The sequence below is a fragment of the Microtus pennsylvanicus genome, chromosome 10, assembly GCF_037038515.1.
Source record: "Microtus pennsylvanicus isolate mMicPen1 chromosome 10, mMicPen1.hap1, whole genome shotgun sequence".
Taxonomy (NCBI): Eukaryota; Metazoa; Chordata; class Mammalia; order Rodentia; family Cricetidae; genus Microtus; species Microtus pennsylvanicus.
In genome coordinates, this window is record NC_134588.1 from 105,218,249 (window position 1) to 105,245,523 (window position 27,275).

The following is a 27,275-nucleotide window of genomic DNA, read 5'->3' on the forward strand; positions in this document are numbered from 1 at the left end:
GCTTGCCTTGAAAGTGTGAGGACTCGAGTTCTGTCCTGCAGAACCCAGGTAAAATAATAAGCCAGGAACAGTGGCGCCTGCTTGGAAGGCCAGCTTTAGGAGGCAGAGGCAGACATGTCCCTGGTGCTCACTGGTCATCCAGTGTAGCTCACCTGGAAAATGCCAGGCCAATAAACAATCTCTAGAAACAACGTGTGGGGCACCAGAGGAATGACAGCCCAGGAGGTCCTCTTAACTCCACATACACCTGCACACGCAGGGACACACCTGCATAACACTGACATGTAGATACACAGAAATACACACAGAGAGACCTTCAGTGAGCGTTTATTCTTTGCGTAAGTATCTGAGGTAAATACTTGCCTCAAAATAGGTGAAAACCACAAGGCGGCACGGCAGCATAGTGAAATGGGCAGGGTCTTGACGGCCGAGAGGCACAGGTAGGAACTATATAGGAACCTAGATCAAAAGGCTGCTCCTACCTGACAAAGGGCACTCACTGGACTGAGCTGTGGGCACCAAGGAAACAGGAAGTAAGAAGAAACAAAGATCCTGCGGCAGTCATCCGTACAGATAACTGACCAAGGGATGAGCGGAGTGATGGGCGCCCAGTACAAAGCAATATGGACGGATGATGTGGAATTGCATGCCCTCCCTTGGAACTGTTTAAGTCTCCTGGTATTTGTAGGATTCCTGCAAAAAGAGCAGCAGGTTGGAGTAATTCCTATAATTTCAGCAAGGTAGTTGTCCTAGCTAGTGTTATCAGTGCTGTGATGCAACACCATGACCAAAGCAACTTGGGGAGGAAAGGGTTTATTTGGGTTATGCTTCCATATCACTGTTCATCCCTGAAGGAAGTCAGGACAGGAACTCAAATATAGAAGGAATGTGGAGACAGGAGATTATGAAGATGCCATAAAAGGGTCTGCTTACTTGCTTGCTCAGACTGTTTTCTTACAGAATATAGGGGCCACTTGCCCAGGGGAATCACCACCCACACTAGGTTGGACTCCCCCGCCCCATCAACCCCTAATTAAGAAAACGTTCTACAGGCTTCTCTACAGCTTGATCTTATAAAAGCATTTTCTTCCTTTCTTTCTACCTCAAACTCCCAGAGATCTGTCTGCCTCTGCCTCCCAAGTGCTGGGATTAACCCTGTACAGGTGTGTGCTAACACTGCTCAGCCTGGAGGCATTTCTTGACTGAGGTTCATCCTCTAAGATGACTTTAGCTTGTGTCAAGTTGATGGAAAACTATCCAGCACAATAGAGTCCTTGTCAACTCAGTACACAAACACATCACTATAAAGCTACATTTGCTTCTTTCTTGTTCATCCCCAAGATCACACATCAATTAAATACATAACAATATAAAACATTTTACAAACTTAAAAGTTCCACAGTCTTACAAATTCCAACACTTTAAAAATTCAGTCAATTAAAAAAAAACCCAAAGTTTCTTTTAAAGTCTAAAGTCTCTTTAAATTGAATTCCTCTCCACTGTGGGCTCCAATAAAATAAAAAGTAAGTTATACATTTTCTTACTTCAAGAGGAAAGAACTGGGGCACAGTCACAGTCAGGCCAAAGGGAAAACCAAACTCCAGCAGTGTAAATCATTCAATAGCCAATGTCTGGGACTCACCCATGAACTTCTGGGCTCCTCTACAGGACCTGCCTGGGTCATTTCTCCAGCTTTACCCTCTGCAACACACAGCTTGTGTTCTAGACTGAGGCCAGGTCTACTCCATGGTTGCTGCTGTTCTTGGCAGTCATCCCATGGTACTGACATCTCCAAAACACTGGGATCTTTTGTAGCAAGTGGGCTGCATCTTCACCAATAGACTCTCACAGGTTCTCTTCATGGTACCAGACCTCCACCTTCTCCATGACTTCTTCAATCCTGGGACTTCTACCGCTGCTCCCATCTGCACCTTCTCTAGTGGCCTCTCCTGGTCTCTCACAGTGCCGGGGAACCAGAACTACAAATTCTTAACTCAAAATAACAAAGGCTTTGATAGAGTTGTTAAGTGACTCTCAAACTTTTCTCTGAAACGCCATAAGTCAGGTCTCCATGCTCCCACAAAACAGCTCACCAAAGTTTGAACACTCGATGGCTTTTATTTAGAGTTCAAAGTTCTAAAGTCCTTTCACTGTTCTCCCAAAAAACACATGGTCAGCTTTGCCCCAGCAATACCCCTCTTCTCATACCAATTTCTGTTCAAGTTAAAGTTGCCATTGTTGTGATAAAAAACCATGACCAAAAGCAATTTGGGGGGGGGGGTTTATTTAGTTTAGGCTTCCAAAAAGGAAGAGATTTAGGAAACAATTTTTTATGCATGAGTATGCCTCTTTGATACTTCTTCAGAAGACCAAATAATGATGGTAGCAACCCTCTGAGCAGAAGGGTAAACTAATCAGGAATTCTGGGCAGAACATTTTTATTCATGCACCATAGCAATCAGCAGAATTCAGAGACACAGGCAGATTGTCCACAGCAGGAGTGAAAGGACAGGGGTCAGAGACAGGACACCAGCTCTAAAACAGCGGTCAGAGACAGGACACCCGCACTAAAGGACAGGGGTCAGAGACAGGACACCCGCACTAAAGGACAGGGGTCAGAGACAGGACACCAGCTCTAAAGGACAGGGGTCAGAGACAGGACACCAGCTCTAAAGGACAGGGGTCAGAGACAGGACACCAGCTCTAAAGGACAGGGGTCAGAGACAGGACACCAGCTCTAAAGGACAGGGGTCAGAGACGGGACACCAGCTCTAAAGGACAGGGGTCAGAGACGGGACACCAGCTCTAAAGGACAGGGGTCAGAGACAGGACACCAGCTCTAAAGGACAGGGGTCAGAGACAGGACACCAGCTCTAAAGGACAGGGTCAGAGACAGGACACCCACACTAAAGGACAGGGGTCAGAGACAGGACACCCACACTAAAGGACAGGGGTCAGAGACAGGACACCAGCTCTAACGCCAATGCTGCAGCCATTAGGTGAGGTGGAAGCCAGCGCTGCAGCCATTAGGTGAGGTCAACGCCAATGCTGCAGCCGTTAGGTGAGGTCAATGCCAATGCTGCAGCCGTCAGGTGGGGTGGAAGCCAGCACTGCAGCCGTTAGGTGAGGTCAACGCCAATGCTGCAGCCATCAGGTGAGGTGGAAGCCAAGGCTGCAGCCATAGCGCAGCCTCCCAGCAAGCCCCCTTTCTCAAGGCACATTCGCAACAGCACATATCTCAGTTAGGGTTTCTAAAAGCTTCAAGAGCAAGTTGGGGAGCAAAGGGTCTGTTTGGCTTATCAGAGGACATTAAGATAGAAACTCAAATAGGTGCACGCACTGGCTTTGTGGGAGCCTAGGCAGTTTGGATGCTCAACTTACTAGACCTGGATGGAGGTGGGGGTTCCTTGGACTTCCCACAGTACAGGGAACCCTGATTGCTTTTCGGGCTGGGGGGAGACTTAATTGGGGGAGGGGGAGGGAAATGGGAGGCGGTGGCGGGGAAGAGACAGAAATCTTTAATAAATAAATAAATTAAAAAAAAAGAAAAAAAAAAAGAAACTCAAATAGGGCAGGAACCTGGAGGTAGGAGCTGATGCAGAGGCCATGGGTGAGTGGCTTGCTCTCCATGGCTTGATCAGCTTGCTATCTTACAGAACTCAGGACCAATAGACTAGAGATGGCCCCATCCACAGTGGGCTGGGCCCTCCCCCATTGACCACTGATTAAGAAAATGCCCTACAGCTGGATCTTATGGAGGCATTTTCTCAATTGAATTTCTCTCCTTTCAGATGACTTTAGTTTGTGTCAAGTTGACATAAAAATTTCTAACACAGTATTTAATATTTTAAATTAAATTAATGTTATAATTAATTAAGTTAATAAACTTAGTTTAATATTTAAGCTGAGTTTAGTTGCAGCAAAATAAAGCTAGGTGTCTTGTGCAACACTTGTGCTAGCAGACTGGAATTCATTTGCGGCAAAAGCAAAGGGCTCTCCTTTTCCCTCTGGTGTGTGTGTGTGTGTGTGCGCGCGCGCGCGAGCGTGTGTGCGTGCGTGTGTGTGTGTGTGTGTGTGTGCGCGTGCGTGCGTGCGTGTGTGTGTGTGTCTGTGTGTGTGTGTGTAGGCTAGAGGACAACCTCATGCATCATCCTTAAGAAATCATCTACCTCCCGTGAGCAGGGTCTCCCCTTTGCCTGGAGCTCACCAACCAGGCTGGATGGGCTGGCCAGCTAACAGCAGTGATCCCCCTGACTCTGTTTCCCCAGCCCTAGGATCATATATTGTCATACTCGGTGTTTTTGTGTGGATTCGGGGGGTTGAACCTAGGTCCTCATCAACCACCTCTGACCAGCTCCTCTTCATCATCATCTCTCTATATTGATAGTCTTTATTTTTTGATGAAATGAAGGTACCGTGCTCACAGCAACAGAAGTTGCCGCTGGCAGACCATGTTGTGAAGCTGGGTACCAGGGCTCCACTGCCCTGAAGAAAATGGTATCGTTGAAGGATACGGCATATACGGCATGCCCATCCTATCCTGTGCGCTGTGTCTGACTGCCCAGCAGCTGACATCCCACCTTTCCCCAGCCTCTCCAGCAAGTTAGGCTCGTCCATCTTTCCCCTCCTAGCCATCTGTTCCTGCTGCTCGGGTAGCCTCCTGCTCTCCACCCTCCATGGCCTGTCTGAGGAGGCGGGTGTGCAGGCCTCTGATGAGGTGGGCCTCGGCCCCTCCATCACTCTCAGCCTCGAGCAGAGCACCAGCTGTCTGGCTTGATTTGCATTTCTCTCTCCAAAATAATGAAATTAGCCATGAGTTTCCTGAGGTGATGCAATACGCAAATTTGGGCTAGAGGTGTCAGTGTGTGATGGAGAGGGAAGGGAGGTCAGGGAAGCATCAAGACGGCCAATTTGCTGCTCTGACACAGAAAAGAAACGCGACAAAAGCCACTAGAGACACACCTTAGCTCAGAAGAAAGTTCGATGGGGTTTTCAAAAGGTGATTTTCTTCCCCTGTGGGAAATAGGCACAAACATTTTATGAACACACAGGAAAAGATGTCCATTGAGGTCAAAGCCATTCTCAATCAGTGCCTTTCTTCAGACATGTCCTAGAATGCTGAAGTGTGCCAGCCGTGAGCTCTGACATCACGCTAAATACTGGTGACCTGGCCTTTCCCTGACTGTACCTGGGACTCCTCGGGTTACAAATACAGCAATTTCTCTTTTCCAGGTTTGTTGGAAGGGCTTGGTTATCAGTTCTGTGAGGGGCTCTCAAATGGGCTCTCTCTGTTCCATGGTTTTTCAACTAATTCATTGCTTGTGAAGCCTGGGAAAAGCACAGGAGAATTGGCTTTATTCTGCGGCAAATGTGCTGCGAGAATGTTGAAAGACACCGATAGTATCAGTCACTAAAAACTTCTTCCAACGGCCCTCTATCTAAGCATTTAATTCTTTGCGTAGATGATGGCCATTTTTCTCCACTTACTCAGAAAAAAAATGTATTTCCTTTCTGTTATTCGATAGCTCCTTCATAATCTGTTCCCAGACCCCATTGAGCCTGCTCCGCTACTGTCTTTCCCTCACCACCTCATGGATGATTTTTAAGCTGCTTCTATATTAATGAGCAACCTACTGAGCATGTAGAACAATACAAGTATTCCAAATAAAATTACCTGGAGCTGTAGAGATGGCTTAGTTAGAAAAATGCGCGCTGTACATCCACGAGGACTGGAATGCAATCCCCAGGACCCATGCAAAAGCACAATGTGGTGGTACAAGCCTGTAAACTCAGTGCTGGGAAGGAAAACGGGCAATCTCGGTGTTTTCTGCCCAGGCTAGCCCAAGCAGTGAGCTCCAGGTACAGTGAGAGACAGTTTCTTAAAAACTAAGGCAGCGAGGGGCTGCAGTCACTGAGGAGGACACCCAACACCGGTGGTTCTCAACCTGTAGGCTACAGCCCCCACAGGGTCGCATATCAGAAATCCTACATATCAGATATTTACATTATGATTCATAATAGTAGAAAATTACAATTATGAAGTATCAATGAAATAATTTTATGTTCGGAGGTCATCACAGCATGAGGAACTATGTTAAAGGGTTGAAGCATTAGGAAGGTTGAGAACCACTGCTCAACACGAACCTCTGGCCTACAGTCACACACACACACACACACACACACACACACACACACTGCTTTATGGTGCTTACTTCATTCTGGGTGTGAGGGAAGGCAGACAACTGTCATAGTAAAGTAGCAAGCGATTAAACTTTGAAATATGGTCTAAGCTAGGACTAGCGTCGAAAACAATAAAGGAGAAGAAAAGTGTGAAGCGCGTGCGGGAAGAAGGGGGCATCGTTTGAAAGAAGACACTCAGGCGTGCTGGACGGAAGTGGAGGAGTGACGATACCTCCAGACAGAGTGCTGTAGCACGATCATTAAAAACCCAGAGACAGATGTTGGGGTTCAACCTGAAAGTCAGAAAAGCAAAACAGCCAGCCACTGGCTCTTACCTCTACCTCAGTCCAAAATGGCGATCCTGCCTCCAGGAATCTCAGAATGAGACTGTGTGTGAGAACTGTCTCCTCTCATCTTATATTCCTCTTTAGTGCTGGGATTAAAGGCGTGCACCATACTACGCTGTTTCTATGGCAAACTGGTGTTGCTACTGGGATTGAAGCTGTGTGTCACCACTGCCTGGTCTGTAAGGCTGACTGGTGGAACTGTTTTACTCTCTGATCTTTAGTCAAGCTTTATCTATTAAAACACAAATGAAATATCACTACAGTGTGGTCCCGCTAAGGGAGGCAGTCCAAGCAGAAGCTGCAAGGCAGGATTAGGCCTGCTGTGCCCAGAGCAGCACGAGAGGGGGAAAATGGACTGGCAGAAGAAACCCAAGAGTCTTTGGGGGCCAGATGTCAAGGGAGTCACCTATCAATGTGAGGACTTTGACTTTTCCTCAGGGGACATGGGGAAGCCATTGCAGAACACTGATCAGAGATAAGAAACTTTAGTTCATATTCTCCCAAGATCATTCTGCTCAGTACATTGAGACTGTCACTGGAAAGAGAGAAGGGCAGAAAGGGTGTGTAGTCAGGGCTTATTACAACGATCCTCCCTCCCTCCCTCCCTCCCTTCCTCCCTCCCTCCCTCCTTCCTTCCTTTTTTCCTCTCTCTCTCTCTCTCTCTCTCTCTCTCTCTCTCTCTCTCTCTCTCTCTCTCTTGGACTAATTTATTTTACAGAAGCCTACCTTGGAGCCAGCCAAGTTCAAATGTAGAAAGCTATAGCTTCAGCTCTGGAGAGTGTATCTGCATTTCATTCAAAGCCACTGATTGTGTGGGCAAAACCCCAGTTGGTCTCTGCTGACAATGGTCCTTCTGTCTCAACACCCCTTTCAGTCCTAGTGGCAATTTGAGGCCAGTGGTAGGAACCAGCATCCCAGTAGTACAGCAGCGCACACAGTGGTCTATAAGCTCTCAGGCCTCAGGCTGCTTCTCTGTAGGCCGAGCCACATATGCGTCGTGACCAGTGGCCAATGGAGGGGCTTCACGTGTGACATCAAGCATGTCCACTTAATGGAGGAAGCTTTCCCATTAGCACATCCTCTAGTGACCATACTGCTCCATTGAGGGTTCATCTTGGAGCTGTTGCTCTGCGTGGTCCTTGTCAATCATAAATGAACAGCTCTAAGGCTGTAGTTGTTTCCGTCTCGCCACAGCCCTTCATCAGCTACCGTCCAGCTGAGGACCGGCTTCAAATACTGGAAATCACAAGGCTTTCGAAGCACCCAGGCTGGTGCTGTGTTGACTTGCATCATGCAAGGGACGTTGTAAAAATGAGCCAGGGAGCTGTAGGAGACCAGAACGTCTGCAGCAACCACCACTTCAAGCTTCACCCCTACTACCAGTGGGTACTTGGAGGCAGGATCGCCATTTCAGACTGAGGTCGCGGTAAGAGCCAGTGGCTGGCTGCTGTGCTTTTCGAGTCTTCAGGTTGAATCCCAATTTCTCTCTCTCAGTTTTTATTAATCATGCTCCATTTTGGTGCCCAATGTTTTGGGGCACAAATTTATGAAAAGCTGCTTGTCTGGGGCTTTTTAGCCACTGGCTGTGTCTGAACTGGACCCAAACCTAGCCACCTGGATTCATGAGAAAAACCTAGAGCTCTCAGCTCCCATCCTCCTCAGTGTAGCTCCTATGAAAATATGGAAAATACACAGAGAATCCGAATATCGTATATTATTATATTATCTTTGAATTGTTTGATTGCTGAGGAAGGAGCAACAGCTGCTAAAAGACATTTGATTATAAATGCTTCTAGATTAATCCAAGCTATGTATTTTGAAAATGACTTGACTTCAAAATTTAAGTCAAAAGATATGTTATTTGGAGAAGGGGTTTTGCTTTTGTTTCCACAGGAATTGAGAGTTTGTAAATTCATTCTTGGTTAGGAAAAATAAGGTTTGATCAAGGAAGACTCCCTAAAAAGTATCTAATGGGAATGCAGGGCCCAGATGATGCAACATTTCAGAAGACCTCTGTTGCAGTTTCCTCTGAGTTCTATATCCAGAACAGCCTCAAGACTGCTGGTTGAGATGATACAGCCTCACAGAATATTCCAGTAAGGACTTGACCATGATCCTATCAGTGCCCCATCAGCAAGAACTAGTCTAGAAAACTATTCCCACATTACCAACAAATGGATTATGGATATTTGTCTTTGTTTAATATGTTGGTTATAGGTTGTTGTGGATAATGGTCAGGAAAAAAATCTAAACAAAGAAAATGAGATTTAAGGTTATTGTTTTGAAAAGAAAAAATGGGGGATTTAGATATGATTTTGTTTTGAAAAGAAAAAAAAGGCCATGTGCTGGTGGTGAATGCCTTTAATCCCAGCACTCAGGAGGCAGAAGGAGGCAGATCTCTGTGAGTTCAAAGTCAGCTTGGTCTGCAGAGCAAGTTCTAGGACTGGCTCCAAAGCTACTGAGAAACCCTGTCTCGCAAAACAAACAAAAACAAAAACAAAAAAGGGGGTATATAGATATGACAGGATAAAAGGGTAGGTTACTGAATCTTCTCTGAATAAAGGGGAGGATATAGATATATTAAGATAAAAAGGTAGATTATTGAATACTATTTTAAAGAGCAACTACTAGATTTGAATGTTTTATACCTGGTGGGTATAATGGTTTATACCATGGGCTTCTGGGTTCATGTGACTGGACCCTGGCACAGTGTGGATGCCAGGCACATGAGGGTGCCAGGTGTGAACGTGGCACAGTGAAACTGCCCCCGAATTGGTGTGCAGACCCAGTAGTCCACTGTTACTCAGTCCCAAAGCCATCTGTATCCCAAACACAGTGTCTTTCATAGTCAGGATAGTACAAGGGGCAAGTAGTTTGGATTTTTTGTTTGTTGGTTTATTCTTTAGTTATGTCTCCCACGTAGCCCATGCTAGCAGTGACACCCACTGTGTCCAGAACGGCCTTGAACTCATGCTAATCCTCCTGCTTCAACCCCTAGTGCAGAGTTGACAGTTGTGGGCCATCATGCCTGGCCAGCCCGACATACTTCAAAATAATAGAGTTAATTTTCTAAGTTTTGCCTTCACAAATGACCACAAAGAGATGAATTAAAATGAAAGAAATCCCTCCCTGAACCTTATTAGGTCAGGGGCACTGAGTGAGGATGCTGGGGCTTGGTCTCTTCTGGAAACTCTGAAAGAAACTGTGACATGTCCTATGTCCCTATCGTGACTCCTACTGACGTCTGTCCGTTCTTAGCCTTTACTTGTCAATGTGTGATTCTGACCTCCGTCTCCACCCTCACATTGTCCTTCTTGCCTTTGTTTCCTCGCCTCCTCCCACGACTGGCTTTTGTAGCACCCGAATCTAGCATGATCTCTTTATCTTTAATCATATCCACAAAGACCTTTGCTTCTGAACGACTTCACATTGTAAGGCCTGTGTAGACCTGCATTAGAGGAAAGCCACTAGTTAACCCACCCCAGACAGCCTATGGAGTTCCAGACAGAATGAACGAGAGGCATGGAAGTGGGAAGGGACCCATGGTGGTCCCCACAGAAACACGACTAGTTAAGTGTGGTAGTCCGAATATAATTGCCCTCCATAAACTTATAGGGATGGGTACTATTAGGAGGCATAGCCGGAGGTGTGTCACTGTGGGAGCAGATTTTGAGGTATCCTATGTTCAGGATACACCCAGTGTGGACATGAACTCTTCCTATTGCCTGCAGATCAAGATGTGTAACTCTGAGTTTCTTCTCCAGCATCACATCTGCCTTCACACTGCCACGTTCCACCATGAAGAATGGAGAAAAATAGACCAAACCTCTGAAGCTGTGAGCCAACCCAATTCAACATTTTCCTTTATAAGAATTGCCACGGTCATGGTGTCTTTTCACACTGATAGGAACCCTAACTAAGACACTAAGGATTCTTCCAGGCACTGATAGCCTTGGGCAGGGTCTTCCAGTGTCCCTGGGCCCTTCAAGGCTGAGCTAGCCTTCGTGCTCCTGAGCAGTATGATCCTGAGTATCCTTTCCTAGAAAGGAAATAAGATAAGGAAGAGCTGAAAGCCTACTCATATAGGAGCAGGTTGTTGGCCCTTACCCCTGCCCAACAGACCCCACCCAGCCATGTCTGCCTCCACATTGTTCTGTGCTGTTCTTCACAATGCAGTGGTCTCTTGACGGTAACAGTGGCCTTGACTTTTTAATAGTTTACTATCATTGGTTAATAAAGAAGCTGATTTGACCAATACCCAGGCAGAATAGAGCCAGGCTGGAAATCCTAGCAAATATACAGGGAAAAAGAAGGCAGAGTCTTGGAGACACCATGCCAAAGGAACAATATACCGGAGGGCCACCAGTAAGCCGCGGGACCCGTGGCAACACACAGATTATTAGAAATGGGTTTATTTATATAGAGAGCTAGCCAGTAAGAAGCCTGAGCCACTGGCCAAACAGTTTGTAAATAATACAAGCTTCTGTGTGATGACTTGGGACTGAGAAGCCAGGAAATGAAAGTAGCCTCTAGCTAGAGGTTAAGGCAAATTGGCAAATTGCAGCTTTTTTCCAATTCCCATTTCTGGACTTCTAGACTTTACTATACTACTCTGTCCTTCACACACACACACACACACACACACACACACACACACACACACAGTCCTTTACTATACTACCTCTGTCCACAGGTGTAGACCATCATTATGAAAAATTATATTGCCCAAGTTGGTCTGAGGGGGCAGTGCTCACCAGGGAGTAAGAGCCACCCTGGGTTTCTCTTTCCCTTCTCTCACCTTGCTCTGCCCCACCGTCATCACTGTGAAAGGAGATTACTTCCTGACAGCTCTTCACGTCAGTCACAAGTCTAGGTCAGCCACTTATCAATTGACCCACTGTTAAAGCTAGGCACTCACTTCAGCATCTGTCAATGGCCTCTTTTCGTCCGCTTATGCTGGAGTCTACGTCCCTGCAGCTGCTCATTTGGAAGCGTGCACAGACTGTTAAAAGCAGGGGAACATATCTAGAACTTGGAAAGTTGGCTCGCCTGTATGTGTTTGCCGCCTCCGCCGCTGCCTAACAAAGAATCCAGAGACAAGGCTGTGCTTGGCAGTGGTGCCCTCGAAATGCTCAGGGCAGGATCTGGCCCTGAAACTGTGTCTCTCACCAATAGAAAGGCTGAGTTGATTCTGCACATCTTACTTATCCAACCCACCGTCTCGCCCTCTCAATCTTCCAGGATGCAGAGTGTGCTTCAGTGCCTGGAGACCACAGCTCACCTGCACACATCTTGGCCAAGTGCACAGTTGCAGGTGGTGGGGCTGGTTGGTGACATCCCTCTGCACCCAGCCAAGCCTCCTTTCCCCGCTCCAATCCGGCCAAGCGTCAGGAGAGACTTGGCACTCCAGGGCAGGTGTCTTTCTCCTCCACCAGGGATAATGTGCATTTGTCTTTCCCAGGTGTTTGTCACGGTGCTGTCAGTCCCTCTGAAGCTCCGAGACAGGAAAAGAGATGTGAACATGGAAGGAATTGAGGGGAGCTGAGGAAATTTTCCTGACATGCTCCTGCTGTGACACCACGCGGGTGGAGACGGCCTGTCATTGAGCTGTCGACCTTTAACCTCCCCCAGACTTATTTTGAAATGATGTGTAAAGAATGGCTGTGCCCATACCACTGGCTCCTTTCAGCTCTGCGTGTCTGTCCTTGATGTCAGTCAAAAGTAGTTAACTGGCACCCATGGAGCCTTAAAAAACACCTCAACCAGTACCAGTAATGACTTCAGTTGGGAAGGCTCGCTCTTGTCAAGTAATGACTTTTTGACATAAGGTATTGTTTACCTAGGCAACGTTCTCTTACTTGCATTTTAATGAGCCTAATTAATAATAAGTTAGGAGTCCTCAGCTAGTTCTTCACAGCTGGACCATATGCACTAATTACACTAAATGGGCAAACCTAAAATAATCTACTTAGTGGGGAGAAGCGCTTTGAGGGGAGAGAAAATCCCCACTATTTCCCTACGCTTCTTCTTGGTCTCCGTGGCGGTGTCTACTGCCATCTCAGAGCAGTTCGGGGATTGTTACGGTAGACACCACTTCCGAACTGGTGGCTCGCTTTGTGGGTTTGGAAGTTTTCACTTGGTAAAAGTTTCGGGAATTTTCCAGAGAAACTGACAGAGGGAGGTGTTTGATGCATCCTGTGGGTGAGGGACTAGTGTGGTTCTCAGGTTGAAGGATGGATGCCAGGGCTGGTGAGACGCAGTCTCTTAATGGAACTATTTCACTCACAGCAAATAAATAACTTCCAAAGGGCCATCTGGGAGCTCTGGGAAGCCTGTGTGTGTCTTAGAGAGTGGGATTTTATGGTTCCCCCTCCACCTTACTATTGCCTTCCTTGTAAGCATATTCATGTGTCCTCAGCATAATTTCGGAACGAAGGTAAGTATTTGGATCCAGGGTGAAACAATTTCAAAGGCAACAGACTCTCTGCTGTGAGGTGTAACTGGACACTTGCAGGATCTTTGCCCTCACCCCTGGCACGAAAGTACAGGGAACGTGCACGGAGACTTCAGTGTGATCGTCCGCAGGACACAGAGAGGTGGGTGGCACTTCACTCCGATGATGTAGCTCTGGGAACACAGGGGACAGAAGGGAACTGTCACAGGGACAGGAGAAGCTGAGGTGCAGCCGATAAAGGAAAGATAATCTCTTATAGGATAGATATATCATTGATCCCCTGAGCAGAGAGCTGTTATTCATTTTCCCTCCCAAATTAACCAGGGTTTAGGGTTTAGGCTGTGAAAAGATCCTGAGAAAAATGCCCCGAGGAAAGTGGCAATGAAGGAAAGAAATTCCAGGATTCTTCTAGAATCCACGCTGAAAACTTAGGCCCAATACCACTAACTACTAGACTCCAGCCTTCGGTGGGTCCAGAGGCTTTGTTCTTAGAGTGACTTTTGGACTTTCCCAGGTCCCTGTCCACCCATGTTTTAACAAGACTTAGTTCAAAGCAGTCAGAGATGATCTGAGCTAATTGGTTGATTCAGCAAGAAACCCGGGAAAAGGTGGTGCTGAGGTTGGAGACATCAGGCTGGCAGGGTTGGCAGATGCTCTCCAGAAAAAGCCTTGGAGTGGAGGCGCACCCTGCCAGGCACCATATGCGTGACGGACATGACAGAGCACAGAATGTCTGAGGGGAGGTGACAGCTCAGCCCTCATCATCAGAGAAACTTCCCTTGGAGTAGACACACATGAAATGATGTCCACAAAGTGGACACATTGGGGAACTGCTGGCCACCTGGCAGAGCTCTCTGTTGCGACTATCTACTGCCTGTGCGTGTACAATGGGGGACGGGACAGCACAGTTTTCCACGACGGCGTGACGGTCCCAGTCGTTCTCTGTGCATCTCTGGGACAGCAGAGGAAGAATGACAGGACAGAGACACATGGTCCCCATGGCCATGTTCACTCACTGAGAGTACCACTGTCTCCACATCATCATGGTACCACTGTCTCCACATCATCATGGTACCACTGTCTCCACATCATCATGGTTAAGGTTGACATACAGCTTTTCAACAGCAGAGAACTCACTCGTGTCTTCCTGGCTCCATTGTGAGGGCTGCTTCTATCTCCCTTCCTGAGTTTAGCTATAAAAAGCCAGGAAAATGTCATCTAACGGGACAAGTGTCACCAGCTAAGAACATTTTCTAGTCCCCAAATAAGCTTCATGCTTTGCCCTCCTACGTCTGTGAGGATGCCCGTGTCCATCCCCTGCTTCCTGCCAAACCAACAGTTTGACTCTTCCTCCCACACGAAAGAGAAGAATTCTGAAAGTGAGCCCTAGCTCTGCACAGAAATGTGTTATTTACATGTGGGCAGGAAAGTGGAGGCCAGACTCGTGTTTCTGAGAAAAGGATTCAGGAAAGGCTTCTGCCTTCTGCTGGATGTTGGCTTCTCAATAGAAATCATATTGCGTTATCTGTTTTTGATGCAAATAGAAAATCTCTATGGAATGTTGCTATGCTTTTGAGGGCAGGGAGCATCTTAGAGGTAAGCTCCCCAAGCAAGGAGCTCAGAGGCTTTCCCAGTGATGAAGCAGACTCTGTGGGAGCTAGCAACCTACCATTTCAGCCAGGTTGCTGCTATTTCCAGACTGGGTATCAAAAATACTTCCTTAAGCCACTATTTGCATGGGTAAGTATTGACCTGTGTCATTGACAGTATTTATCTGTCTGTCTCTCTGTCTGTATGTCTATCCATTTATCCATCCCATTTAGGCTTATAAATTGTCATTCACTCACAGTTCCAATGGGATTCACTTTATCTCTACAAACAGAGAATGCTCATTTCACTAACATTATTCCCTAGTGTACTTTACAGAATTATTACGTTTATTTAGATCCCTTTGTGAGTGCGTGTGTGTATGTGCATGCATGTGTCTGTGAGTGTGTGTGTGCATGTGTGTGTGGTGTGTGTGTGCATGCGTGTTGTGTGTGTGCCAGCACGTGCCATCATGTGATGTGTGGAGGTCAGAGGATAACATTTGGAGCCAGTTCTCTCCTCCTACCGTGTGGGTCCAGGAAGAAAACTTAGGCTGTCAGGTTTTGGCGGCAGTTACCTTTACCTGCTGAGCCACCTGTCTCTGATGTGCTTTTTTAAGATAAGAAAACACATAATTATGAACAGATGAGATGAACACTGTTTCTTGGGATGAGAGGTTGGCAGCCAGTTCCTGGCCTCCTCCTGTGCCCTCTGTTGCCTCTACTCCCTCCCACCGCACCAGGCCCAGTTTCCTATCCACTGGACCCTGCCTGCCTATGGTGGGGACCTGAGTGAGTCCTGGGGTAACTGTTAACCTTGGCCAGTCCTAAGATTTGCACAGGCAGGAGGAAGTTAACTTTGGATTGAGGCTGCTTCAGAATTTACCTTCTTTGAACCCAGCTCAAGGTCTCAGAATGAAACTTGACTGACACCCGGAAGGGAATATTTCTTTAGAGTTCTCACGCTGAGGCCCACCTACACTAGGATAAGTCTTCAGAACCCAAATGTCTTAGTCGGTGTTCTGTTGCGGCGACTCTTACACAGGGAGGATTTAACTGCGCTGGCTCACTGATGTGGGAGGGTCTTCTGTTTTGTGTTGATTTCATTGGTTAATAAAGAAACTGCCTTGGCCATTTGATAGGCCAGCCTTTAGGTGGGTGGAGTAGACAGAACAGAATGCTGGGAGGAAGAGGGAAGTGAGGCAATTGCCATGCCTCTCCTCTCTGGGTCAGAGATGCCACGGAGCCAGCCACTGGGTCAGACATGCTGAATCTTTCCCGGTAAGCCACCACCTTATGGTGGTACACAGATTATTAGAAATGGGTTAATCAAGATGTGAGAGTTAGCCAGTAAGAGGCTAGAGCTAATGGGCCAGGCAGTGTTTAAAAGAATACAATTTGTGTGTTGTTATTTTGGGTGTAAAGATAGCTATGTGGGAGCCGGGCGGGATGAAAAGCAGGCCTGCCATAGCTCTTTCTACAGCTCACAGTTTCCGAGGTTCAGTCCATTGTCAGGATGGCAGGAAGCACAGTGGTTGAAGCAGACATTGTGCTGAACAGGGAGTGGGGAGTTCTACATCCAGGTGTTCAGGCAGCAGGGAGCGGGGAGGGGGGCATTCTGGGCTTTTTGATACTTCAAAGCCAGTTCCCATTGACACGGTTCCTCCGAGAAGGCAAAGCCTCCTAAGTCCTCCCAAGTAGTGCCACTTCCTGATGACTAAGCATTCAGACATAAGAGCCTGTGGAGGCCATTCTTATCCATATTAAACCATGCCACCAAATGGAAAAAACCCAATGCTGCCTAGTTTACAGCATCCTTTGGTCATGAGCGTCCTGCATTCTCCTGCCTTTCTTCCTTGAACAATTCTCTCAATCCTCACCCCCACATGCCCAAATCCAACTTGAATCCTCCCCTCAGAGACCCACATTTTGCCATGTCTCTTCTCCAGAGCCATTCTGGTTTCCTACTAATGCATGTAAGCTATTATTTTGGAATCTTTTGCTTCTCTCTCCTGTTGTATCAGATTGATAATTCTGCCTTAAGAAGTGGCCACGGGCTTAACACCACAAGCAACACAAGTGACTAGGTCTCTTACGTGGGTGGGAAGACTGCCTACGTGTGGATCATTTGGATTCTCTGCTTACAGTGGGTGAAAGTCAATTCCCACGCGAGGGTTCCACTCTTCCAAGCTTACTGTTTGTAGACTCATGTCTTCTGTAGCATTTGCAAGTCCCCTACACTCTCAAGCTAGCAACCATGAGTAGATCTTCAGTTTGCCTTTTTAAAAAAGCAATTTGTGTATCTATGTGTCTTACCTGGGCCTGCATCGTACGTGTGCATCGTTGGCGGTGCAGCCGGAATTACGGAAAGGTACAAACCACCACGTAAGTGCTGAGACTCAGACCCCAGTGCTCTGCAAGAGTAACACGTGCTCTTAATCGCTGAGCCATCTCTTCAGTCCTGAGTTTCTGACATCACTTTCTGATGCATCTCCCTGACTTCCTCCTTTGTTCTCAGCAGAACTCGGTTCCGTCTGGAACTACCCGAGGACACTTGATGTCCCTATCTTCAGCTCTAGAGACTTTTCTATGTTCCTGGAGTGAGTCCCTTCCATTCTGAGGCCAGCAATGGGCAGCAGAGTCTATGCACCACAAGTCTCCAGTTCTGTCTTTGACAGGCTGCTTGTGATGACACTGGGCCCATCCAAACAACTGAGATACTCAATCAGCTGATCAGCAGGCCTGACTGTACCTGAACTGTAACTCTTTTCGTCACACAATGTGAGATAGTCACAGTTCTAGAGACTAGGGGACAGATCACATTGGGGGAGTGTCTTAGTTAGGTTTCTACTGGTGTGAAGAGACACCATAGCCACGGCAACTCTTATAAAGGAAAACATTTAATTGGCTAGCTTACAGTTTATAGGTTCAGTCCATATCATCATGGTGGGACACAGAAGCATATAGGCAGACATGGTGCTGGAGAAGTAGCTGAGAGTCATGTATCTTGCAGGCAACAGGAAGTAGTTTGTCTCATTGGGTGTGGCTTGAGCATATATGAGACCTCAAAGTCTGCCTCCACAGTGAGACATTTCCTACAACAAGGCCACACCTACTCCAACAAGACCATGCCTCCAAATAATGCTAGTCCTTTTGGGGGCTATTTTCTACCAACCACAATGATTCTGAGAAAGAAGTCTAGCACACACCTTCTTTTTGGGTGGTGTGCCCATCTGGTCTAGCATTCGGTCTGGGACTATTTCTACAAGGCTTTAACAATCCATTGCTACAGACTTCCTGTCATGTGTCTTCACTGTCAAGTCTTTATACTGGGGGAACTGAAACCATAGCTGTTCTGCAGGTTTTTCACCCTGAGAGCTGCAGATCAGTGTCTCTGAGAATCTGTGTGTCCACAGGTCTCTCCATAGCTGCAAAAGACACAGATAAGGACACTTGTCAGAATTCCCTCTCAACACTATGGACGTATCCTCTTGGTTTTCTTACATAGCTTATATGTATAAGCAGTTATCGTAAGTTCTAGTTAATCTTCTTATCAGGCCATAGAGTATAAATTTTGGGGGGTCATCTTGTATTCATTCATGCAAGCCATCTATTAAGTGGTCAATAAGATGGCTCGGTGGTAATGGTGCTTGTAGCCAAGCCTGATGATGTCCCAAGCTGGATTAGTAGGACATACATGTGTCCTACAAATTGTCCTCTAACCTCCACACATGTAAGACAGCATGTGTGATTCCCATCTCTAAATAAATGTAATAAAAATGTATTCCACTTAATGTCTACTTGATGTGGGATTCCCTTCTGTATGCTGTGAGTATGTTTTATTACCAATGGTTAATAAAGAATCTTCTTTGGGCCTATGGCAGGGCAGAATAAAGTCAGGCAGGAAATCTGAACAGAGATATAGAGGGAAAGAAGGCAGAGGCAAGGAGATGCCATGTAGCTGCCAAAGAAGACAGATGCTGGAACTTTACCTGGTAAGCCACAGCCTTGTGGCGATACACAGAATAATAGAAATGGGTTAATTTAAGATGTAAGAGTTAATTAATAAGAAGTCTAAGCTAATAGTACAAACAGTGTTTTAATTAATATAGTTTCTGTGTGATTATTTTGTGTCTGTGAGACCAGGAAATGAATGTGCTGTCTCCAGTTATAACTACTCTATGAAAAATTATTACTGAGTCAACAGTCTTCAGCTACTCTGTCTTTGGCCAACCCTTATGATATACTGAATGCATTCTCTGAAGCTGTTGTAAACACTGAGCAAATGCCAAAGCTTTGACCTTCAGAGAAATGCAGAGTTAGGTTCCCAAGACCTTCTGGCCATAACATGATCATCAACTGATTACACAACCATTTCTCACAAGTTTCTGTTTTACAAACACCTTGTGCATATATACATATACACTTATACACGTATACACAATTTGCTTCATCGAAATGGAGCTCATAGCTAATAGCACTGACAAATATCTGAACAAAGCCGATCTAACTTGCTGGTTTGTCTATAAGGCACATGTCTATCTTCTTGAGCTTAGAAGCAGTAATGTTATGTCACTAAACAGTGATGCCATCAACAAACCATGTGAATGTGAAGAGATGCACACTAAACAGTGCAGAAAGAACACTGGTTGGGGTCCTAAGAATTGACAGAAGAAAGCAGCGCACCCCTTCATTTGGCCTCAGCCGGGCACAGGCATGTTGAGTGCTGTGGTCTATCCCGTTCTGTGTATGTCCTCAAGGGATCAAGAAAGCACAGTCATGCTTTGTAGCTTCCCAGTAAACATAGAATCCATGACTAGTGATAATAGACTATACCTTCTTTAAAAGGTTATACTTGAAAAATCAATTAAAGCTAACACCTCAAAAATGATTAACAAGTCTCATTTGGCTTGGCATGGTGCTGCAAACCTGTAATTCCAACACCCAGGAGGCTGAGAGTGGAGGATTATTGAGTATGAAGCCAGCCTGGGCTACAGTGTGGAAATCAGTCTCAATAAACAAACAAACAGATAAATAAATGACAAAGCATCATTAGTGCTGTGCTGTTGCTAACAGCAGTGGAGGGCTTGGTTCAGCAATGTCCATTTGGACCTCAGGAGGCCATTGCTACCTGTGCTGCATACTTTCTCTTGGGCTCCTAGGTCACCCTGAGCTACTTGCCATCCCATGGCTCCTCAATCATCAATGGTCTGTTCTCAATCTTCCAGCTTTTCTGAATGCCCGGAGGACATGAGTGGGATCCAGTCTGCCCTTACCCTGGAATCAAGTTTCCCACTGAGGGAGCCTTCTGTATTAGCCCTCTCCTGGTAAATCTCTCTCCTTCCTGTGGAGGGTGTGGGGCTGCCAGAGTGAGCAGGGTGTGGGGCTGCCAGAGTGAGCCTGTGATGGGAAGGACCCACGAATGTGATGCTCATTTCCCCCTTTTCTCGTGGTGAGGAAATGAAGATCTCAGTCATTACCGTTGCTGCTCTCATAGGGCTGGATTAGGCACAGCATCTCAGAGGAACTCACAAACTACAAATAAAGTTGAGATTATTTCAGCATCAGGAGCCCTTTGCTTCATTTTTCTTCTCATCTCTCTGTCTTCAGATTTTCACTCAGGTGAAGCTAGCAAAACACTAGTGATGCTATCAAGTGACTGGAGAATGTCCCAGCAGAGCTGAAGAGAACGCGCAAACTTCCTGGCTTCTGGGGTGCACTTTCTTGCTCTTCTCATACTCGCAAATGATGGATAATTTATAGGTACTGATTTCAATATTTTTTTTACCAAAACCAAGATTTTAGGTATTTCAAGTTATTTACAACCATATTTCATAAGTCAAGAATTCAGATGAGACATCCTCAGCAATAAACAGCCAGTAAGCACTTCCAGTGTCTTTCACTGGAACAGATGGAGCAGCAAAGTTAGGTCACTGCCCCCACCCTGGCAGACCCCATGAGAACAGTGTACCTTGAGTAACGTTACACAGGCTTCTACGCTGGTTTGTTTTGTTCTTTGTTTTTAAGCAAAGTATTTGTTGTTTGTGTCTCCTGATTTTGTTTTTTTTTTTTTTTTTTGGCAACAAGGATCCCAAAGGGCAAACCTGTCCTCCTGAATGTTTCCTTTGGACATCCCTGAGCTATGTAAAAGGCAATGTGGAAATCAGTCAGACTTGGATTTGAATCTCAAGTTTCATATTTAAGCTCCGTGTCTAAGATCAGTGCTGTATGTAACCTCTTGGAGTCTGAGTGTCCTCATGTCAAATGGCAGTAACAGCCTCTCCTGGACTTTTGTGAGGGTTGAACTCAGTCGTTTATGAAGCTTCAATCTAGGGTCTAGATACATGGAAGATGACCGTAGATGGCTGTAGCAATGGTGGCATCTCCTTCCATGAGTTCCCTGATGTGGGAAGTCCTCCTGCATATGTGTTGCTTTTATTGGTTAATGAATAAAGCTGCTTTGGCCTGTGGCAAGGCACAATATAGCCAGACTAGACAATACACACACACATACACACACACACACACACACACAAGGAGTAAGTGGAGTCAAGGGGACACAATGTAGCTGCCAAAGGAGAAAGACCAGGAACCTTACTGGTAAGCCACAGCCTCGTGGTGATACACAGAATAATAGAAATGGATTAATTTAAGATATAAGTATAGCTAGCTAGAAAGACACCTAAGCCTTTGGCCAAACAGTGTTTTAATTAATATAGCTTCTGTGTGATTATTCAGGTCTGGGTGGCCAGGAACAAAACATTTACAAAAGTTCCCAATGGGAAGGTTCCAAATGGATTTTTTCCTATAGCCAAACTCACTCCTAAACATTTGTTTGGTTGGTTTTCTTGTCAGCTCAACACACATAGAGTCGCATAGGAAGAGGGAACCTCAGTTGAAGGTTGCCTCTATCAAACTGGCCTGTGGCAATGTCTGTTACAGAGAGTCTTGATGGATAATGGTGTAAGAGGGCCTAGACCACCGTGGGTAGCACCATGCCTAGGCAGGTTGGCCTGGTCTGCTTACAAAAGCTAAACACAGTCTTCTTTCTACTTCTAAGTTCCTGCCTTGAGTTCCTGCCCTTACTTCCCTCAGAGATGGCCTGTGACCCGAATGTATAAACTAAAACAAACCCTTCATTCCTCTGTTGCTCTTTGTCAGGGTGTTTACTGCAGCAACAGGTAGCAAATAAAGCACATTTAATGGGTAGATCTCTACTGAATAAGGGCAAAGGTACAATAATATGTGTTGTCTTAGCTAATTTTATCACCTCTGTGGGAAAAAACCCACATGGTTAAGACAACGTAATGGAGAAGGGGTTTATTTTTGCCCAGTCCATTGTGGTGAGAAAGTTCTGGCAGCAGGAGCTTGAAGCAGCTGGCCACATCACACCCACAGTTAAGAGGCAGACACAAAGATGCTATTGCTCAACTTGCTTCTTCCTTTTCATTCGGTCCAGGACCCTAACCCATGGAGTCGCTCACATTTAGGGTAAGTCCTCCTATCTTCATTCCATCAGTCTATAAACTCCCTCACAGACATGATCAGAGATCTACCCTAATAGAACTTATGGCCTAGCAAACTTAATCAAAGAGGAGGTTATAGCTGTATATAGGAGGTTATAGTCATTGCAAATGAAGTCCAGTTGTGGTCACAAAAGAATATTCTTCACAAATCCAATTCCAGAAAGTCTCATTTAAACCTCTTTTCCAGAGATTATGTCGTGATTCCCGAAGCTTTGGGCTACATTTGTTTGCCCAGATTTTTTTTCTTTTTTGAAAAATCTACAGAGTTGTGCCAGAAGAAACTCATGACATGCTGTAAGTTTAATTATGTTCAATTCATTAACACAATTAGAGCTGTGAACAAATTTATCGACACAGCTAGAACCACTTAGTAACAGGCCGTGTCATAGATTAGAAGACTCACTCCCACAGACCTCAGATCTCTGGAAAGGAGAGGTGGGAACTGCATCTTCAGAAACTTGGCTCAGTGGTGGGGACCTCACCAGAGGGCACCCCTCACTGGCTCAGTGGTGGGACCTGACCAGAGGGTGCCCCTCATTGGCTCAGTGGTGGGGATCTGACCAGAGTGCACCCCTCATTGGCTCAGTGGTGGGGATCTGACCAGAGGGTGCCCCTCATTGGCTCAGTGGTGGGGACCTGACCAGAGGGCGCCCCTCATTGGCTCAGTGGTGGGGACCTGACCAGAGGGCGCCCCTCATTGGCTCAGTGGTGGGGACCTGACCAGAGGGCGCCCCTCATTATCATGTTTGTGTTTTAGGAATGATTCTTTTGTCCTTTGGAGAATAAATTGTATCCTCCTGAAATACCACTTTTCATTTTAATGTGGAGATTGGATACATATGGTTTTGATTTCAGCTTAATCGAGCTGGTCAGTCTCAAAGAAGAGACAGAGACTCTTGCTTTTCTAGCAGAGCCCCAGAGGACTTGGCAGAATAAGAGCCTAAGATCAGCTCCCTTCTCTTTGGATGACTTCACCCATGGACGGAGCTGCAGCCGTCTTGTGTGGTCCTGGAATCAGCCCCAATAGACTCACAGGTCCGCTGAGCTAGATTTGCACGGGGTCTCCTCTTTGGTCTGTGGCATTCTCTGTCCAAGGTAAATGGATGTCTGTTCATGTTTCCCCAGGATAAGTCACAGGCTCACTTGGTATATCTACGAAAATGACCAACATAGGGCTGAAGTCAGAGCTCAGGGAAATTGAGCCTAGGGGATCTAGGCATGGTTCTCTTTATATTAAAAAATATGTAAATAAATACTCAAATAACAGCGTCTGTCGTAGACATTTAGGTTTAAAAAGCAATAATAACTGCAGGCATTACAGCTCTGGAGGGAAAGGTACCCTGACTGTCAGCATCAGGCTATACCTGTGAAGGGAAGGTGTCCTGGATTCCCACAGCTGTGAGGAGAAAGGTGTCCTGACTTGTCGGGAAGTCAGGCTGTACCTGAAGCTGGGTTCTGTGGGGGATGGTCTCCCTGAAGGTTGTGGCAATCCTGCTCCTTGCCACCAGAGATACACCTGAGCTCTCCTCGGCTCCTCTAAGGGAGTTTCCCAGCAGAGCTGTCGGTTGCTTCTCTGCTCCACCCCATTAGAGTTTCCCAGCAGAGATTCTGCTCCACTCCGGCAAAAGAAGGTCTTCAACCAAAGCTCTTTCAAGAGATTTATTTGGGAAGGAGGAATCCAGGAGAGTGGCTGCCTCTGCCAGTGTGTAAAAGGGCCGCTGCCAAATGAACAGGCAGAGGGGCTTGTATGAGGCTTCATAGGGACAGACTTTGTCCAGGGAGAAGAGAATATTTTCAGGGTAGAAACTGGTCAGATTTCAATCTCCTCCTGCCACCCCCAGTTTGACAAACTCAGAGATTTGTTAGATTTTATGCTAAGGGATTGGTTAGTTTCATGCTCAGTTGGTCAGGGGCAGATTTGGCTCTGGTTTCAGGGCTAAAATTTGTTTCTTTCGCTGGTTCTAATTCCAGGGTCAGGGTGATTTTCTTTCTTTCGTTTTTATTTTTTTGAGGCAGGGTTGGAACTTTGTAACTTTGGAGCCTGCCTTGGAAGTCGCTCTGTAGACCAGGCTGGCCTCGAACTTCCAGAGATTTGCCTGCCTCTGCCGAGTGCTTGGATTAAAGGTGTGTGCCACTACCGCCCACCTGGCTTTGTGGCTGGACCTTTTACCCTATGGTAAGAACCTTCAGACTATCAGCTGGTACTCTCACAGAGGGCACAGTTATCACAGACACAGCCTACCATCAACCCTGGCTCTCCTAAGGAATACTTTTCTCTTTCCCACACCCAATAAGAATCCCATGCTTTTTTTTTTTTTACTTCCCAAATGGTCTCTGTCATTTATCAGGCAAGTCATTTGCATGTGCATCAATCTTGGCACCTTTGCAAAGTAAGAGATTTTTAAATGGAACATAGCCTGCATTTTTTAACACGGTCTTACAATGCTCATCTGATACACAGTGAAGCTCAGTGAAGAACAGGGAAGTGGGATCAGAATGGAAAGTAGATACACAGTCTTGGACCTTTATAGACACAACAGCAAAGTGAACCCATGCAGCACGAACTTAATTGGTCTTAAAAATAAAAACCCAGAGTCAGATCTTGGGGTAAATGCTGAAAGATCAGAGAAGCAGGGCAACCAGTCACTAGTTTTTACCTCTATGAAATCCTCAGGCTGAATGTGCAGAGCTCCTGTCTCCTCCTGCCTTATCTTCCTCTCTCTGCCCAGCCATATCCCTTCCTGTCTCCCGAGTGTTCCAACCAAACACCTACTGCTGGGATCCAAGGCACATAACTCCGAAGTCCTGGGATTAAAGATGTGAGCTATCACTACCTTGCTTTGTTTCTCTTTTAGACTGGATGAATCTCGTGTAGCCCAGGGTGACCTTGAACTCACAGATATTCGTGTGTCTCTGTCTCCCAAGTGCTGGGATTGAAGGTGTGTGCCCCCACTGCCGGCCTCTATGGCTATCTAGTGGCTTAGCTCTGCCCTCTGATCTTCAGGCAAGCTTTATTTGTTAGATCACGAACAAAATAACACCACAAACCCAGACACTTAATCCTGTGGATGCCGTGTCTATAATGGAATCTGATGCAGAATGAGCAGAAGAAGCCCGAATGGTTAAGATGTGAGTTGTTAGGCTGGGTCTCACAAGCTGGGGAAAACAGATGCTGTTGAGACGAGAGTCATCTGGCATGCGCCCTGCTGCTTATTTGTGGATCCCAGCTGAACCCGAGTGAGGATGGTGACAGTAAGTGAGGCAGACAGCACCTGTATTTCAGGAGCAGACAGGTGCCATCATCCTCGAGAAAATTCAAGGGAGATCAATAAAAATGATTAAGGGACTCAGAGAATTGATTTTTGAGGAAAGATTAAGAAAAATAAATGTGCAGCTTGACACATAGCCCGGGAGGAATATGATAACTGGGTGTCCCATTGATGTTTCGGATGCTGACGAAAAGACACCAGGCATATGGAGACCAACTCCCTAACAAGGTATCTGGGGACACAGTATCCCCGAGAAGTGGCAGAAAGCCCTGTCCCAGAAGCACCGGTGACTCAGGTGGACAGATGCTTCCGGAACTTTGCTGGCAGGCCAGAAAAGTGAACAAGACCACCATGTATTTTTTAATGTGATTTTCTTAATTCCTAGGAGCATGGGGGTGAATGACAGCAGAGTTACAACGTCAACCAAGCTCCTACTTTTAGATTGGTGATACCGTTAAGAGTTGATTAACCATTTTCAGAACACATCATCAAAATCAAGGAATGAAGAACTACCAAATCCAAATATCCATATCCATGCCCTAAGAATGAATGGATAAATTATATATATATATATATATATATATATATATATATATATATATTAACATACACATATTGAAGTGCCTATATACGCAAAGGACTATAACGCACACACTTATTTATGAAAATGCCAGTTAGTGTGTTTATGTTCGGTGACATACCACTGTTCCCCAAGAGGGCTGTGCGATGACAGAGCTCCTTGGCGAGCTACCTCTGCCCTTCGTTCTGGCAGTTTCCAGAAGCAGCTTCTAAGCCAAGTGTGAATCATCTCTTTTTGGCACAGCAAAGGCCACTTCAGCTGAGCCACCTTTCAGGGTCATTACTCTTAGGACTTCATTATGGGTCGTTGGAGGAAATGACATAATCCCGCTCAGTTCACCAAGAGTGGCTGCATCCCAGCAGCTGCATAGCCTTTAAAAGTTACAAAACGCTGTGATGATGCAGTCCCCTAGGAAGAGAATTTCTCTGTGACAAATGGGGACAAGTGGCTGGAACGCGACCTTCTGGTCTGAAGCTTCTCTCGCGTGTTTATTGCAATAATGAATGTGCACAATACTATGCATTTCTTATTATACCACATATCTATATTACCGAAAATGCGGAATGTTTGGTGGCCGTTTCTCATACTTTCCTTGTAGAGCAGGGGACCTTTTCATAGACACCATGGTAATAAAACGCGAAAAGGAGAAAAATGGCTGTGGGAAAATGCCAGGCGCTGCTGGCCTATGAATTTTCCGTGACAGAGCCTCGCATTTGTTGGGCGGCGTAACTCAGATTTACTTCCCACATTATTGAAAGGATGCAGGGGGTAATGTGCCACCTTTTTGCTGCTTGATGACTGAAGAGAAATTGGATTTTCTTCTCGAGTGTTGGATACTCAAGAGTCTTCCCAACGGCCTGCAGGCTGTTGCCCACCATGAATAGGCCTGCATTCCACTCCACGCGGAGGAAGACTGAACTGAGTCGCAGGTGCCAAATTCTTCTTCTTCTTTTGCCTCTTTCTTTCTTTCTCACATGTAATATATGACTGCCTTCCTCCACCCCGAAAACAGCCATATTTGCCACTTTGGTCATTGCTGTGAATACACACCAGGACAGCAGCGACTTAAGGAAGAAGGACTTATTGGCTCACGGTGTGAAGGGATTGCAGCAGAAGCAGGTGGCTCCTCCTTTCACATCTCAGCAAGTACATTGCCTGATCTAGAATAATCTCTCCAGAGTTACTCAATTTGCCTGCTTTTTTCTCTTCCTTCCTCAGCCATACACTTCTGACACTGCTAATATGGCATTCCATCCTGATCTCCTCAACATCTTGACGTTAAAGTAAAAAAAAAAAGTCACTTCTTTGTATATTCTAGTTTGTGGGTCTTGAC

The 27,275-nt window shown here is 46.1% G+C and overlaps 1 pseudogene; it reads right to left on the reverse strand.

The window, feature by feature from the left end:
- Window positions 1-7,318: 7,318 nt before the first annotated feature.
- On the reverse strand, window positions 7,319-16,908 carry LOC142858184 (proteasome subunit beta type-4 pseudogene; annotated as a pseudogene).
- Window positions 16,909-27,275: the final 10,367 nt, after the last annotated feature.